The following is a 15028-nucleotide window of genomic DNA, read 5'->3' as shown; positions in this document are numbered from 1 at the left end:
CCACGACGTGCTAACCAGGAGCCCCAGCATCATGTTTACATTTTGCTTTCAGATATGCTGGTTTGTTTGTCCTGCTAAGCTTTAATTCAAACAACACCCCTGGCAATGCTTTATCCAGTTTCAGAGATGCTGAAACGAATCCTACGCACAGTGTTCTAAGAGCATTACAATGCTATCCAGCAAAACCATTGGAAATGCAGATACTGAGCATCTGGGGGAATTAACTCAAATACCCACTTCAGAATACAGCACACACACAGCCATCAGTTGCAGGACTAGAATGAAATGTTTTCTCCATCACAGTTGCACATGTACAAGGACAGGTGTGTCTGTAATCCCTCCAAACAAAGCACGCTTTGCAAGAGAGAAAAATGTTCACTCCGAATGTCTGCTTTTGTGCTGTCTTACAAACCAGAGGAGGAAGCAAGCTCAGGCTCTCAAGATGTCCCCCAAGCTGTTTTTTCCCCTTGCCTTCCACTCTCAAGGCCTGACTGAAAACATCAGAACTCACTGTTTGGGGGAGGAGGCAGACTGGGACCAGCAGCACTGTATTCTTTCGAGTATCTCAAGTATGTGCCTGCATCTTGTCAGGCTGGCAGATGTCAGGCACATGCACGAGTATTCCGTGATTGTGCTGACAGGTTTGTCTACATAATTACTTCTTTTAACAACGGCTTGTTTACGCTTCCTAACACGGTAACAGTGAGCTCCACTTGTACCATTATTCCTTGGAAAACCTGACCTGGGAATTGCTGCACAGATTCAGAGTCTGACCTGCACCGGAATCGGTGGCAGCTTTGCACAAAGAAAAAGGGTGTGATAAAGCCCTTATGGTATAAATATTTAAACTAGCAGCACTCAGCAGCTGCTGATACTTCCATTTTCAATGACACAAAACCAGCTGACATTTCTGTCCCCTTTTAGGGCAAAGAGCAGAGAGCATCCCACATTGACCCCCACGTGCTAATCCACGAGCCAGCTCCTCTGTGAAAAGGCATAGATTTGGGTTTTCTAGACCATTTCGCTGTCAAATAAGAGAGTGCAGTGAAAGCCATCATACAGTGAAAGCCTGAGTGAAGCCTGTTCTGTCTCTTTAACAGACAGAAGAGAGGGGAGAAGAAAAAGATCAGAAGGTAAAATACACCTGGACAGCCCTTAACACTGATGCAGTGAAAACCCTTTGTTGTTGCAGGCTGTAATGCCAAAAAGCTGCACAACTGATGACTGATAGTCACACACTTGAAAAAGAGGTAAGCTCAGAAGAATTAGTGAAGTAATGGCAATTTGTTCGAGGTCAAACTCTTCACAAGGGGCCAGCCCAACCCTGAAAGTTAGTGAAAAGCCTTCAGCTGGCTCAAAAGATGCTTTCAGCCACACAATGGTTTTGGGCCACGCGTACAGCTCCTGTGATCATCAGTAAGCTGCGGGCACAGATGCAGGACATGAGACTCGTGTATCTCCCCAGTCCAATCTGCTTAGCTCATCAACCCAGCTAAAAGTTTTCCTGCCATCAGCACAGCAGATGCAGCGGTGTGGCAGAAAGGAAGGCTCTGCCCTGCTTTGCAGGGTGCACTGTGAGCAAAATTTCAAGCTGAGTTCTGACTGCAAGGTCTGTGCTGTTGGGAGCTGCCTGTGACAGAGAGAGAGCATAGCTACAACTCTTGAAAACAACATCAGGTGGGCAGGGGGAAAGTTTTACTGTGACCCACTAAGACACACTCACCCTGGGAGTCAAGGGGAAGGTGTCGGGTAGCCTTCCTACACACAAAGGAAAAGATTCACCCGTAGCAAAGCGAAGCCAGCCCGCAGCTGTTTGGCCCCGGTGCTGGTCAGGGTTTTGGCTCGGCAGGGAAACGAGGGGCAGGAAACAACTGGCAGAGCCCCGGAGGTGCTGACTCAGCGCCCAGGCATCCACCGCTCCCTGACTCACCGCCCTGGCTTTCCCAAATGCACGGAAAAAGGCTGAGAGCCACTTTCCACCGCTCCAGGCTGCCCCTTGCCAGGGTTTTGTTTCAGGATTTGCACTGAACCAGCATCCACCCCGGGCTGAGGCAAACTGCATGCATAAAGAAATTTTAATCAGCGTACTTGCAGCTGTCAGTGGTGGCTGATCTTTCCTGCCCTCCTTTTGATCAAACTGCCTTTTTTCCCTTCCTCTCGCTCCACCAAGTCATTTGTGGGAGTCTGAATTCAAATAAGGAACTCTCCCCAACTGCATGTTGAAAACTGATAATCAACGTCATCTTTAATTTTTCTTATGTGGTTATCCCCTTTAATGGAGTGTGCTGCAGTAACTGGGAATAAATCTGCTTTGGGTTAAGCTAGAGATTGTTATTTATTTTTCTTTCAGATCAGAGATTAATATTGCTGTATGACCACTGGCACTAACCTCTTTTTCCATAGCAACACCAAAGAGAACATAAACTATGACTCATAATTTCTCTCTGGAGGACTTTTTTGTAATTATGATCATTCCACAGTTCCTAAAATATGTTAGCTGATATATAGCTGTGGTATAACAGCTTTGATTTTCCTTCATTTGAACACCCAGGCAGAAAGAAGAGACTTCCATTATTTTCTCTCTCTCAGGCTGAGCTAAACACTACATGAAGTATCATATATTCATTATTCATTATAACTGTGTGGCTCCTAAAAACTCCACGGCAATGTTTTCTTCATAAAGGTGAAACAGGTTTACTCACTTTCAATAACCTTAAATAACACTGACCTTCTAAAAGAAGACTCGTGTCCTTCCCCCCATGGTTAGTAAACTGGGGTCTGAGAGCTGGAATTGATCCAGACTGGGAACTCTATTATACTGGCTGGCAGCAAGGTTGCACACTAGCACTGCTCCTCTGCCAGTCAATGGCTTTAAAGTCTCCAGCATTTCCTCTCCCTTAGATCACAGCTGCAATGCACTGTCCAAATTCTATAATCGTGGTGATACTCTTCACTCCCTTCAGTGAAAATCTGGCCTTGGAACAACTTGTCCTTACAGCTCCCTGGAATATCTCAGCAGATAATCACATTGGATCATCCCAAGAGATTACATGACTTTTTGTGTGTGTGTGGCTGTCCTACATTTTCCTTACAACACAGTCTGCTGTGTACTGGTGCAAAGTGCTCAGAAAACCTGTAGTGCCTGTTGCCGGAGAATAATTAGAAAAATACAATTAGCAAATTCAAGGACACACACATTCAGCCAACAGCCATAATCCAAAATGGAGAGACAGAACAAGCTTGCATCTCTCTCTCTCTGCTCTGCAGGGTGATCCCCAGCAGCTGAACCAAGCCCAGATTGCACCAACAGAAGGGAGACATGGTTTGCTCTTGGCCTTTCCAGTATGAAGCTGCACACACAGGCTCAGGCTTATGCAGGCACACCGTGAAAGAGCAGAACATCAACAACACAGCATCAATCACACTACAGGCTTCCCTACTCCTCCCTCAAGGTTGGTGGAAAAACACCCTGAACCTTCAAGTTTCTGAAGGTAGGGAGCAGAAACTCACTGTAACCCCTATGCCATTACCTGTAGTGAGGAGACTCTGGCTTTGCCTTCTCTACTCCCTCCCTCATCAGGCTTAAGCTGTGTAGAAGAGCAGGTGATGTGAACTGTGATGGATACTGGAAATGTGCAAGACAGCGTTAGGAACAAATAGCGCACGAGGGATGGCTGCACTGCACACCACATACACACACTCATTTAGATCAAGTACCAGGCACAGCCCAACTACAGAAACACAGCACTGTTCAAGAAAATTTATCTTTTTCCTCAGCTACTTAGCTCCTGATGTCCTACACTATCCATTTAAAGGGAGTTTCAGCATCTTTTCAGAACGCTGCCAGCTACAGTTATATATGCCCTTATATTACTTGTTCCTTCTGACATGCCTGTAGGCAAACGAGCCCCTTGAGGGTGACAACATGAGCTGCATTAACTCGCTGCCTGGTCCCTGAATCACTGCAGCTCAACACAGCACTACCAGAGACATGGAAAGAGGGACACTGAGAACATCTGACTAGTGGTAAACAAATTATGAACACACAGAAGTTGCCTGCATTTGCAGAGTCGATTGTCACTTCCACATGGCCACAGTGAAAGCTGTAAGTGCTGTGTGACTTTTTCTAAATAACCTTCATTTCCCTGCAAGGTTCACCATTTTACTGTTGGCAATAGCTGGAGATTGGCAGTCAGAGAGCAGGTTAGGACTGAAAGCTGAAGGGTGATATGTCATGTAAGAGCTGTGTAAATATGTCCTGAGTAAAACTGAAAATAAGGAGGTTTCTTTTGGCATATTCAGGCATGAGCTCTTTAGGAGAATACCTGTGTGTCCTCTGTGTGCCACTGCGCAACTCTTCAAAGGAAAAGCAAGCTGCAGGACACAGAAATATACATTCCTGGGTTAGGCTCAACAGCACAGAGATCTCAGCTGAAACAAAATCATGCCATGCTGTAGCTAATAAACACTACCTATGTCATAGATATGAAATATATGTGACATACAGCTTCAAATAAGGCGAGAACCTGGAAAGGTTTTAATGGATTTTGAAGTGGCCATGAATTCTTTTGCTAAAAAAGTAAGTAGACTGGTAGGATCCTACAAATCTAGTCCTAAAAAACAATGCATCAGGAATATTTTTATTTTAATTAGTTCTCGGTAATTTTTAATGATACAATAGCTGACATGCAGCCAGAAGTGGAGGGAGGTATTAAGCAAGAAGTGTGTAGGAGGAGAAAAAAGTAGGAAAATGTGGATAAGAAATGGAACAGCAGGGTGTGCATGAGAGAGGGGAATGTGTGAGGGAAGGAGTCACTAGGAAGGGTGGGGAACTGGAGGAAGGAGCTGAAAGGCTCCTGAGAAACAGCGGCAGAGTGCCCAGAACAAAGGCTGGGACAGAACCAAGAGGCACCAACAAAAACGGGAAAAAGGAAAAACAAGGGTCAATAGGGTCTGTGGTTCAATAAAATGGAAATGGGACTAGGGAATCAGAAATTACTGTGGGACAGCTGCCATGTAAGAGACAGCAACAGTGAGCAAAGAGCTCAATATTTATCATCTCTCTACCTGCCAAAATGTATTGCTGAAGCAATGCCCAGGATTAGGTCTAGAAGTGATTTTTACTGTGCAATGTAGTCAATCATTTTTATTTTGCTTAGAGTTTTTGTTTTGTATGACAAAAGTTGGTCTGGAATAGACAGAAGCAGCATCTTACATCAAAATAGCTCAGCCTGAGCCTGCAGAAACCCACGATGGCGAGAGCACCTTGCCAGCTCTGCAGTGCAAGCTCACGGGTCACATTTGCCATGTCTACTTGCTTCCAAACCTTAGGGGGAAGAGGAGAGGTGCTTGAACAGCAGGATGGGGTCTCCTCCTGTCCAGACATTTAGGTCATTCCCCACTGAGTACAGACCTGCTGCAGACAAGGGGCAGGCAGGATTTGCTGGAAGCACTGAGGAATGCACCTCCAACAGCTGGATTCCACTGGCAGATCACTGAACCCCAGTGCTTTGCTGCAGCACAGCCAGCAGGATTTCTTTCCCATTGCAAACAGGATTTGGGGAAAGCACACCCAGCTCTCCTCCTCCACCGGGCCTCACCCCCTTGCTTTGCCAAGAAGCTGGGCTAAATTAAGATATGAGGCAGCCATGCTGGCTGGGCCATTTCGCTCTCCTTCGTGCTTGGCCTCCCGTGGGAGTTGCTCCATTCTCACGTATCTGTTGAGAAACAGCTTGTTCTTTCTGGCTTTCCTCAGTTTCTTTATTTAGTGGTGCCACTTTGCACAGTGGAAGCCAGGTTCTGCTCTAACTCCAGAACAGACCTGCCCAAGAACTCTTCCCACCATTCATTCTTCAAAAAATAAAGGAGCAGCTCTCCTGCTCCACTCCTAACATCTCCTAGGTTGCTGCCTGTCATTTAATTGTACTTTTTCAGAAACTCTCCGTTTGCTCTATAACTCTGTCATAAAATGGAAGGCTGTACTATGAATTCTTGTTAATGACTTACAGGATGCAAGGTTAATAGATACAGGGGTTTTCATAATTGCCATACTTGGATCATTTCCTGCACAGAAGAAGAAGACATGGGGAGAAAATGATGAAAAGCTTTGGAAATAACAGAAGGGAAAACCTGGATTAAGGTTCAAATCCTTAAATGGAAAATGTCTCCTCATTTATTTGTTTGCTGCTGTCAAATTTCAGTGCCTGGAAAGAAACTCTCCTTCTACAGAAGACAGGAAGGGGAAGGTGCATTGAGTGGTAGAAATGTATCTCATACCTGTGTACATCTGTGTAATATACATTGCACATGTACCTCTATATGCTCACCTTCACATCCATCCTTGCTATTTAATATAAGGATCAATGTGCTGAACCCTAAAAAAATACTTGGTATCCAAGGCTCCTTGATTTTGAAGACATCTGCACACTTTTACCTCATCAAACTAATAAAGACAAAGTTCCTCAAAAGTTTTCCTCCTGGTATTTTTTAAAGTGCCTATGCTACCAGAGTATTCAGCATCCAGCCTGAAAACTAAACAATTTCAGACAGCTCCCTTTTGCCAGATGTGACAGTAGTCAAAATCTATGCCAGCAGTGGGAGACTACCAAAACCAGTGTTTATAGAAAATCAGGGACAAGAGAACTTGAATTGGTGCTTCTTGATCATACATAACCTACTCAAGCTGCAGCTCTAATAGGAGTAATTTCATATTACTGAGAGTGTTTCACTTTATAACAATTTCACAAAATCACCCTGCGAGTCTTTCACGCACAGTTTTGCGCAATACTTCTCAGGCAGAGGCAATGTTCACACTGAGACAGGCACCAGCTCCCTGTGCCCATGCTTCCAGCCAACTGGAAGACGTGGTAAATGTCAGATGCTGCCCCAAGCTAGAATGCCATGTCTCTCATTAGAGCACGGCACTAACTGCATCCATATGGTGCCTGGTCAGCTCAAAATGCAGACAGGGTGAGCTCATCTCTGCTCCACAACTCTCCCAGGCAGGGCAGACAGGGAGTTCTGCCTGCAGGAACAATGCAGTTGCAGGGGTGTTAATCCACTGTTGCTCCATTAATGCCTGATCTACCCCAAGTATTGAGCCAAAGTGAATCCTCGGGCTATAATTTAGAATAGAACAAAGAAATCTGGTGATTGTTTTACCTGTAATAAGTATTGGAGCCAGAGGTAAAAATGTCTACTCAGAACTCAGCTGATGTGCTTGTTATAGTCAGAAGTGTGGCAAAACTCCCTTTCTGATTCCATCCCAGTGGAGCAACCTGGAAGATTATTTTGGTTCCACAGCTCCTAATCATCACAGTACAATGCAGAGCTTGGTGTCTGCTCTCATTTTCTCTGCACAAGGCTCAATGTGAGAGTAAAGGAGGGATCAGCTAAATTCTGCAGGGGTTTTCTTCCAGTCTAAATCCTCCAGGGAAAGTCACATGAAATATTGCCTGTGGACTCAGCAGCAAGGCATGTGCCTGCCCCTCTGTGGCACACAGCCCCATCCTCTGGGGCCCTGGGCAAGCTCACAGGCACATTTATCACCAGCAGCAGTTCTCCTGCCATGCCTGTGCCATCCACATAAACACAGGGGCCTGAGGGTGGGAGAAAGGGAAAGATGCTTTTCTGACGTTCCTGACATACACAAAATAATTACTTCATGTAGGTAATGAACTGACTTTAGCCTGCTCCTGTATCCCCACTGGGATGGAGACTATTTATTCTTGAAGGTTGTGTATTATTCGGTGTGCTCTGCCATCTTTCTCCAAATATTATTTTCACTCAAAAGCGCAGCTGGCCAAAAACTGCAAAAAAAGCATTAGCTGAAAAAGTTATTTGCCAGGAAACAAGGTTTCCTCTTCTCCACCTAATGCACTCCAGCAAGTTCCAGCTACATTGCTTCCTCCCAGCATTTAGCTTGACAAAGCATGTGGTGAGCCTGGCAAGAATCTGGAAACCTCAAATGTTCATGATTATCAGCATTAACAGTTGCTATTGTTCTTATCTCAATACTTAAAGCTTGCCCTTAGCATGAAATGCTATTTTTCCTCATTACTACAGATTTCTTTTTGCACAATAATCCTCTTTTCATAGCTTCATGATAATTTCAGATTTTCCTGTTCAGCTTTGAATGCTACACAAATACTGCTTGGTGAGGAAAAACATAGTACATATTATTTTAATGCAGTGATCATTTGTTGCTGTTCCTTTCCCCAGCTGCATTGATGTGACTCTAAATCCTTTCCCTTTTTTCCCCCATGCACATTTCACTAGCATTACCACACCATGATTTGCAGTACCAGATTGTTTCTCATGGGCTTCTACAAAGCTATGTTAAACTTTGCAGCCACCTGGTTTGGTTTATTTTTGAGGGAGTGGCGATGGGGAAGGTGGGGTCCTGACAAGCATCAGCAATGGCATGCAGGAATCATTTGTTTTACCACTCATTTATTTACCTTTATCCTGACCAGCCACAGCAAGAATGCTCATGCAGCTGCTTGTCTTCAAATCTGAGCTTGTGGAAAGAGAATAATTCTACTTTTGAATGCAGTTTTGGAATGAAGGCACTGAAGGCAAGGAAACTTTAAGCTCTGCCTGTGCTGATGACCGTGAATCAGTCTCCCCTGCACAGCCAGGCTGGGATTGCAGAACTCCTCTTTGCAGGAATGCAGAAGTCCTGTACGAGTTGCTTCAAAACACCACCTCTTTACTACCTTCAGGACCAAAAGCTTGACCTGAAAGGCTGTTGATGGATTCAAAGCAACTCCAGAATGCTTTGCATTTGATGAAAACCTCATTACTATAACCTCCCCAAATATTTTAACTACATAAACCAGCTTTAAAGACAGCCTGCTCTGAGCAGAGTGAATTCACATCTGCAAGACATTTCTTTGGATTCAAGGTAAAGTGCCCAGATTCAGTTCTGAGGAGTATGATACACAATATCTTAATTCTCATTCAAACAGTTCCTGTTTATCTTCATAGAGGACTAAGGCAAATATTAGCTTTGGGATTCGATAAGGGACGCATTAAACAAACACCGCTGCCTGTATCATAAAAAACTGGCTCGCAGCCAGATAAGTGAAGCTCTGCCTACAAATTAAGAATTCCTATATTCAGGGTGTGCTTGCAGTGGTATTTTCTACCACTGCCTGCATTTTTTTCAGTAGTGCATAAGCATATCTAAGAGAGTAGCTTGCAGGGAGATTTCCATCACCCCCAGCACAGGAGAAATGAGACATTTCTGATGTCAGCTCAGCTGCACCCAGCACTCCTCTCCCTCCCAGGAACTCTGGTAGGAGCTGCGGGTCTGAGGCGCCGTTTTGTTACTCCATTATCATGCAGTCATTAAGGAAACAACACTTTAATTGTTTTCTATCCGTGAGATAATGAATTACTCCTCTCTCTAAAACGGAGAGGCAGCAAAAAGAAGGAACATGAATACTCATTTCCTTTTCCAGTAAACAATTACAACACTTGTCAAAAAATATGACAATTGGAAAAAATCAATGTAAAATTTGGTAATAGCTTGGCACTTGCAATATTGCACAAACTCTCACCTAATAATCTCAACTAATAGCCTTACTAAAGCTGATTGGTTCCCTGAAATTAATGGTGCTTCCTGTGGGCTATGCTGCTTCTCAGCATGAATTAGACAAGCAAAAAAATACAGTTGTCTTACAAAGGAATTCTGAAGAAGATCTACAGTAATTCCCAGGGAGTTCTTTTGATTTAAAAAGGTAAAAAAGAAAAGCAAAACCAAACTCAGCCAATAAAATCAAATAGAAGAAGGAGGGTAAGAAAAAGTCACAACAGAAAACAATAAAAGTTTTCACAGGTATTTACCAACTTCTATACCCTGCACCATGCAAATGTTTAAATACATTATTACTAGATCTTCCAAAAGATAGCAAACAATTTCCCCCTTGAAGATGGCTTCCACATCTTCTCAAACCTGCTTTATACCTCAGATTTTCCTGAAAACACACGTACTGCCTAAAATCCCACAATTTGCCACCAAAATGTGCCACCTGAATTCAACACCGCCTTTGGAATTTGGCTTACAAACTCCTTTTCCCAGGCCTCAGCCTTCCACTGCTCACATTCTTAAGGAAGATGCTGAAAGGATCTATGTTGCTCAGGCTGGCATGCAGCTCCAACGCTCTTTAAGAGCCAATTTGTTTCTTCCATAAAACTTGAGAAAAGCACCAAACTTCAGCCAGTCCCTGAGGAGCTGTCGCCTTGCATCCCAATCCTGCCCATAATCAGTTCCCTGCACAGGGGGGCTCTGAACCGTGCCTGTGGCTCTCAGATGCTGCCAATAAAGAGCAAACAGTGAGAACACCAGCAGGTTTTCCCCGGGGGGATTGCATCCAGGCACTGGCCTTTCAGTGGTAAGCGAGCATCCAAACAATCAGAGGGGCTGCTCTCAGAACAGCTCCTGTGCTCCCCGGTCTCATGAGAGGTAAAGATTTCCTTCTCAGCAGCCACTTCCAGGCACACACACTTCCCTGAGCCCCGGCTCAGCCCTGGCCCTTGTTGCTCAGCCTGCCCTGCCCTCGATCAGTTCAAAGAGAAAAGGGCACAACAGGAACCAGCACAGCTCGCTGGTGCACTGTTTGCCATAGATTTCATGTCTTCTCTTTCTCCCTAAGCAGCCCCAGGTTCAGCAGCGTTGGCTGTACCCGGACACTGCTGTCTGCTCAGGCAGAAGTGCTGAAACAGGTCACTGCTGAGGAGGGGCCCCTCTCAGGGGCAAGCAAATCTCTATTTCAGAAAAACTGGCTCTAACTGGAGCCAAAAGCAAGGATGAGTACAGACTTTTCCCCAGGCAGGCAAGATTCCATTAGAAAACTGTTTCCAAAGGTTTAGGATAGACTGTGGTACCTGCCAGGTGAAATAAAGCCCCGAGCATCCTCAGCAGACTTTGTTCCACAAGCAGGTAAATAAGCTTGCTGCAGCTGAAGTGACACAACACCCAGCTTCTGGCTCCCATCGAGCAGAATCACCCAGGAAGCAAGATGTACTTTGCTGAAGGGTACAGAAGGTCTGTTCCCACTGGAGAGCTTTGCTTCCTGCTTTGGGAAAACTAAATAGGTTGATTATGTCTGCTACAGGCTCATAAATCCACATCAGCTGCTGCCTCAGGGACAGGCATTGCTCCTCTGGGTGGTTTTCTCCCTCACTTAGAGAAGATGAACAGCTGGTTACGTATATCACAGCTCCAGCAACACACTCACCCCTAGCCTTCTGCCCCTGAGGAGCAGGCTTCTGTCATTGAGACCACAGGAAAGCAGGAGGCAAAGCAGAGGCAGCTTATTTTCTTTTACACCAGCTTTTTCAGGTCAGAAGATAAAATGGTAGTCAGAGCAGGCATTGGTAGCTGGCTTCCCAAAAGGAGCTAGAAGCAGACCAAAGAACCCAAATTTTAAGCCTGCTAATGTAATTTTAATTTGTAAACTTGTTGTGATTGGTACAGACAAAATAAACTTATGTACTAAAAAAACAGCATGAGCATAGAGAAGACAGATTCTGCACTGTGGAGAGAGGGCTGGTGCAGAAATGTGCCTCAGAATACAGGAGCTTTCCCTGCAGTTACACGAGGCTCCAGCACCAGGGCCATGTCACACAGCCAGCCCTGCTGCCCAGGATGAACTTGATCCTGGCCGTGGCACAGCACACCCTGTAACCCACGCCAGCCTGGGCAGTTCTGACACGGAGTCACTGCCTGGGCTCACTCATCTGGGTCCCACACTGCCCACTGGGGCCTCTGGCCCAGGGGTTTGTCCCCAGGGACAGCCCTTATGGTGCAGACATACAGCAAAAAGGATCAATCATGAGCACATCTAGGAAAACCACATTACCACAAAGCTCCAGGAACTATGCAGCCCTGAATTTTTCTCTAAAAACACATATAGCTCCACTGATACCAACAGGGGCACATCATCTCATAGCCACTGCAAATCAAGCACAGAATGAATTGGGGTAACACTGGCATTTAATAGCTTCTAAGAGTTTTAAAACACGCTGCTTTGCATGCATGTGGCAAGCCTGCAAGGCACATAAAGTTCCTTTGTAGAGGGGCAGAAGTATTATCCCAGGAGCTCTCAACAGTCTGCTTTTCCTTTCATAGCTGGACGTGCCAAACAGACCACAGCCAGCAGATAAGGAATGCCTGCAGAATCAAAGTGCAGATTAGAGAGGCAGCAGCGGCAGCTGAGAGAACCATCCACCACAGCTGTGAGACAGATCAAGGGAGCTGAGAAAAGCTAAGTGCAGATTCAAACTTTACATGACATTCAGGAAATAAATAGGGCATTACAAGGCTGTGAAAACACTGATTTTTCCTTCTTGCTTGTTAGCCATGGACTCTGTGACATCAGCTGTGGCCAGCACTGCTGATGATGATGCCAAAAGGCACAAACACAAAGCAAAAGTAAACTGGCTCCTTCCCTCAGCTTAGAGGGGAGATTTCTCAGTTTTTGTGAGGATATATGCATCTGTTTTCAGCAATCTGCCACAGCAATGGTAAAACCTGGAACTTTTAATAAGGGGGTGCTCTGTGATTGAAAGGCACGGCTGAGTGTAAACCTCTCCCTGCAATACACACATTACCTAGAACTAACACAAGTACAGGGTTTGCAGACCCAGGAATGAATTAATGTCATGCAGTATCCAGGCAAAGAATGCAACAGACAATGCATGGACAAGGCCTGCAGTATTTCCCAGTGCTTTAGAGCTCAGAGGAGGCTCTCATCAGGATTCCTGTCCTAACACTTTGTCCAAAGGAAGCTATGCAGTATGGAAAGAGTCTCCTAGTAGGGACCCAAAAAGGCCAGGAGATCATAAATTTCCCTAAGGCTCTGATCAGGCATCCTTTGCCCACACTGGTGAGCACCTGAGGCAGCAGCATCTCCCACCACATTAGGATCAGCATTTATTGGTACCCTGGGGGCTTCAGGCAAGCAAAAATGCTGCACCTATGGGAAAACTAAATCTGCTGTCTGGGGTAACATGGGCAGAAAGCAGCACCAGCTAGGGGAACTTAATGCCCTTTAATAATGTATTGCTTGTTAAGCCAATTGATTCATGTTTGCCAGTGTGGAAACTTAACTTATTAGGCACCAGGTAGTTCAGTTTAATTGTCCTGAATTTCCAGGTGGGAACTCCAACCAGCATTTAAAAACAAATCCCTCTCAGTATAAGCCGGGGTCCATGCAGCTGGACACCAGCCAGATTCTGGCAGGTGCTTATCACATCCATGACAATGAGAACAGCACCTGACAAACAATGCTCTGTAACCCCAGCTAACACTGAAAAAACTTACCACAGCCATTGAGATTTCTTAGCTGCTCCCCAGAAGGCAGGGCACAGAGCCTTGCTGTTTTATCTTGGCTTTGCTCTGTTTAGGGACAAGAGCACCCTGAATACAAATGGCAGAAATCAAACTATGCAATTTTTTACTTTAGTGGCAAAAAGAATATTTAAAAAAAAAACCCAAAAACAAACAGTAAAGATCATCTTCCACTTCTTCAATATCATAGTCCTTTGATGTACAACAATCCCACCCTCTGAAATTTACCGTTTCCAAAAGACATCCTTCTTCTTGGTATGAGAACATAAATTCAAAATGAAAACATCACATGAATGCAACCATGCCCCTGATGTCAAAACAGGAACAGAATGTAAGAGTAAACACACAAGATGTACATGTCATTTGTCCTTTCCTGAAAAAGAGTGGTATGATGCTCTAAAGTCCATAATGTTCCTTGCAGCACAGCATCTTTTTGTATAGCTTGAACAACTCTCAAGGACTGTATTTATATATAAAGCCACTCACAATAAGCCAAATAAAATGGTTTGAAATTAAATTGCCAAACTGAACAAAAAAACACACTGTGGCAGCTTCAAACCTCCACCCCGTTTCCTGCTCCATCTCAACGCGGCCGCAGCTGCATTTATGCTGTGATGATGAAACTCCTACAATGCCCAGACAGCACAAGAGCTAAGACAAACATCCAGGGTGCTATTGAATTTCAATTGAAAATCTTACAGCACTTAAAGTATCCAGTTATTTTTACCTGGGGTTCTGGTGATTAACAAGCTGTGAATGCCAGATCCATCTAACTCACCCTGAAAGCACAGGAGAGGGAACCAAGGAGCAGGTCCTTAGCACCACTTACTGAAACAATACAAAAGTAAGAATTATTATTATTGCCAGCTCCACTATTGCACTTCAACTGAAAATCTGCCCTCCCATAACACAAAGGTAACTTGGCTGCCTCGGGAGATGAAACAACCAGCATTTTCTCCAGCTTAGCTTATATCATACCTCACAAGATGAAACTGTGAGAAACCAACTTTCTCTGTATGCCTCACATACACAGGTGCTTTTAATTCACAGCTCTGCCTTCTCTTCCCCTCCTCATCAGAGCGTCAGAGTATTGTGAATATCAATTAAGACAAGACTGTGGTACTAAAGGCTTAACATGCCTCACTACCCAATATCTGCATGCCTGCGTGGCTAAGCATCAGGCCAAAGCAGGAGAGGGTGTCTGCTTCAGGGGAAAGTGTGTAGCTGGGAATTACCTTCCAGTGGAAAATATTTAACCAGATGGGAATGTTATTTATACGTGATGCTTCCCATTAGGAGTGACTAACATTTACACTATGAAATATCTCCTTATTACAGCACTGGAGTTATGACATGCTTTTCATACTTGGCACTGGGTTTTTGGTTTTTTTTTTTCCTTCCCCAGCCCATCTATGCAAGAATCACTGCACTATTATGGTCTGGTGACCTGCTTAGCACGAAGCAAGGCAGCAGCCAGAAGATAAGGAAGGGAAGAGAGGCAGTGGCGGGGACTGGAGTTCGTCACTGAGTTGTGATTCATCACTCATTTATGCGGGATGCTGCGCAGCACAGGCAAAATCCAAGGACACACAGACGCATTTTCTTCTCTGCATATAGGTGGGGCTCAGTTCACAGGATTTCCCCTTCCTCTGACATTATAGATCTTCAAGG

At 44.8% G+C, this 15028-nt stretch overlaps 1 long non-coding RNA gene across 1 annotated transcript in view; it reads right to left on the bottom strand.

The window, feature by feature from the left end:
- Positions 1–14459, bottom strand: part of LOC121364363 — a 58281-nt gene extending 43822 nt beyond the window's left edge. The window contains exons 1-2 of the long non-coding RNA XR_005956860.1: positions 14336–14459; positions 14085–14185 (exon numbers count right to left, since the gene is read on the bottom strand). This is a non-coding gene — a long non-coding RNA (uncharacterized LOC121364363). The remainder of the gene's footprint in view (positions 1–14084; positions 14186–14335) is intronic.
- Between the last annotated feature and the right edge of the window lie 569 nt (positions 14460–15028).

The sequence above is a fragment of the Pyrgilauda ruficollis genome, unplaced genomic scaffold (assembly GCF_017590135.1).
Source record: "Pyrgilauda ruficollis isolate IOZ18807 unplaced genomic scaffold, ASM1759013v1 scaffold81, whole genome shotgun sequence".
Lineage (NCBI taxonomy): Eukaryota > Metazoa > Chordata > Aves > Passeriformes > Passeridae > Pyrgilauda > Pyrgilauda ruficollis.
The sequence above is the reverse complement of the archived record's forward strand: the minus strand, read 5'-3'. Positions and strand labels throughout refer to the sequence as shown.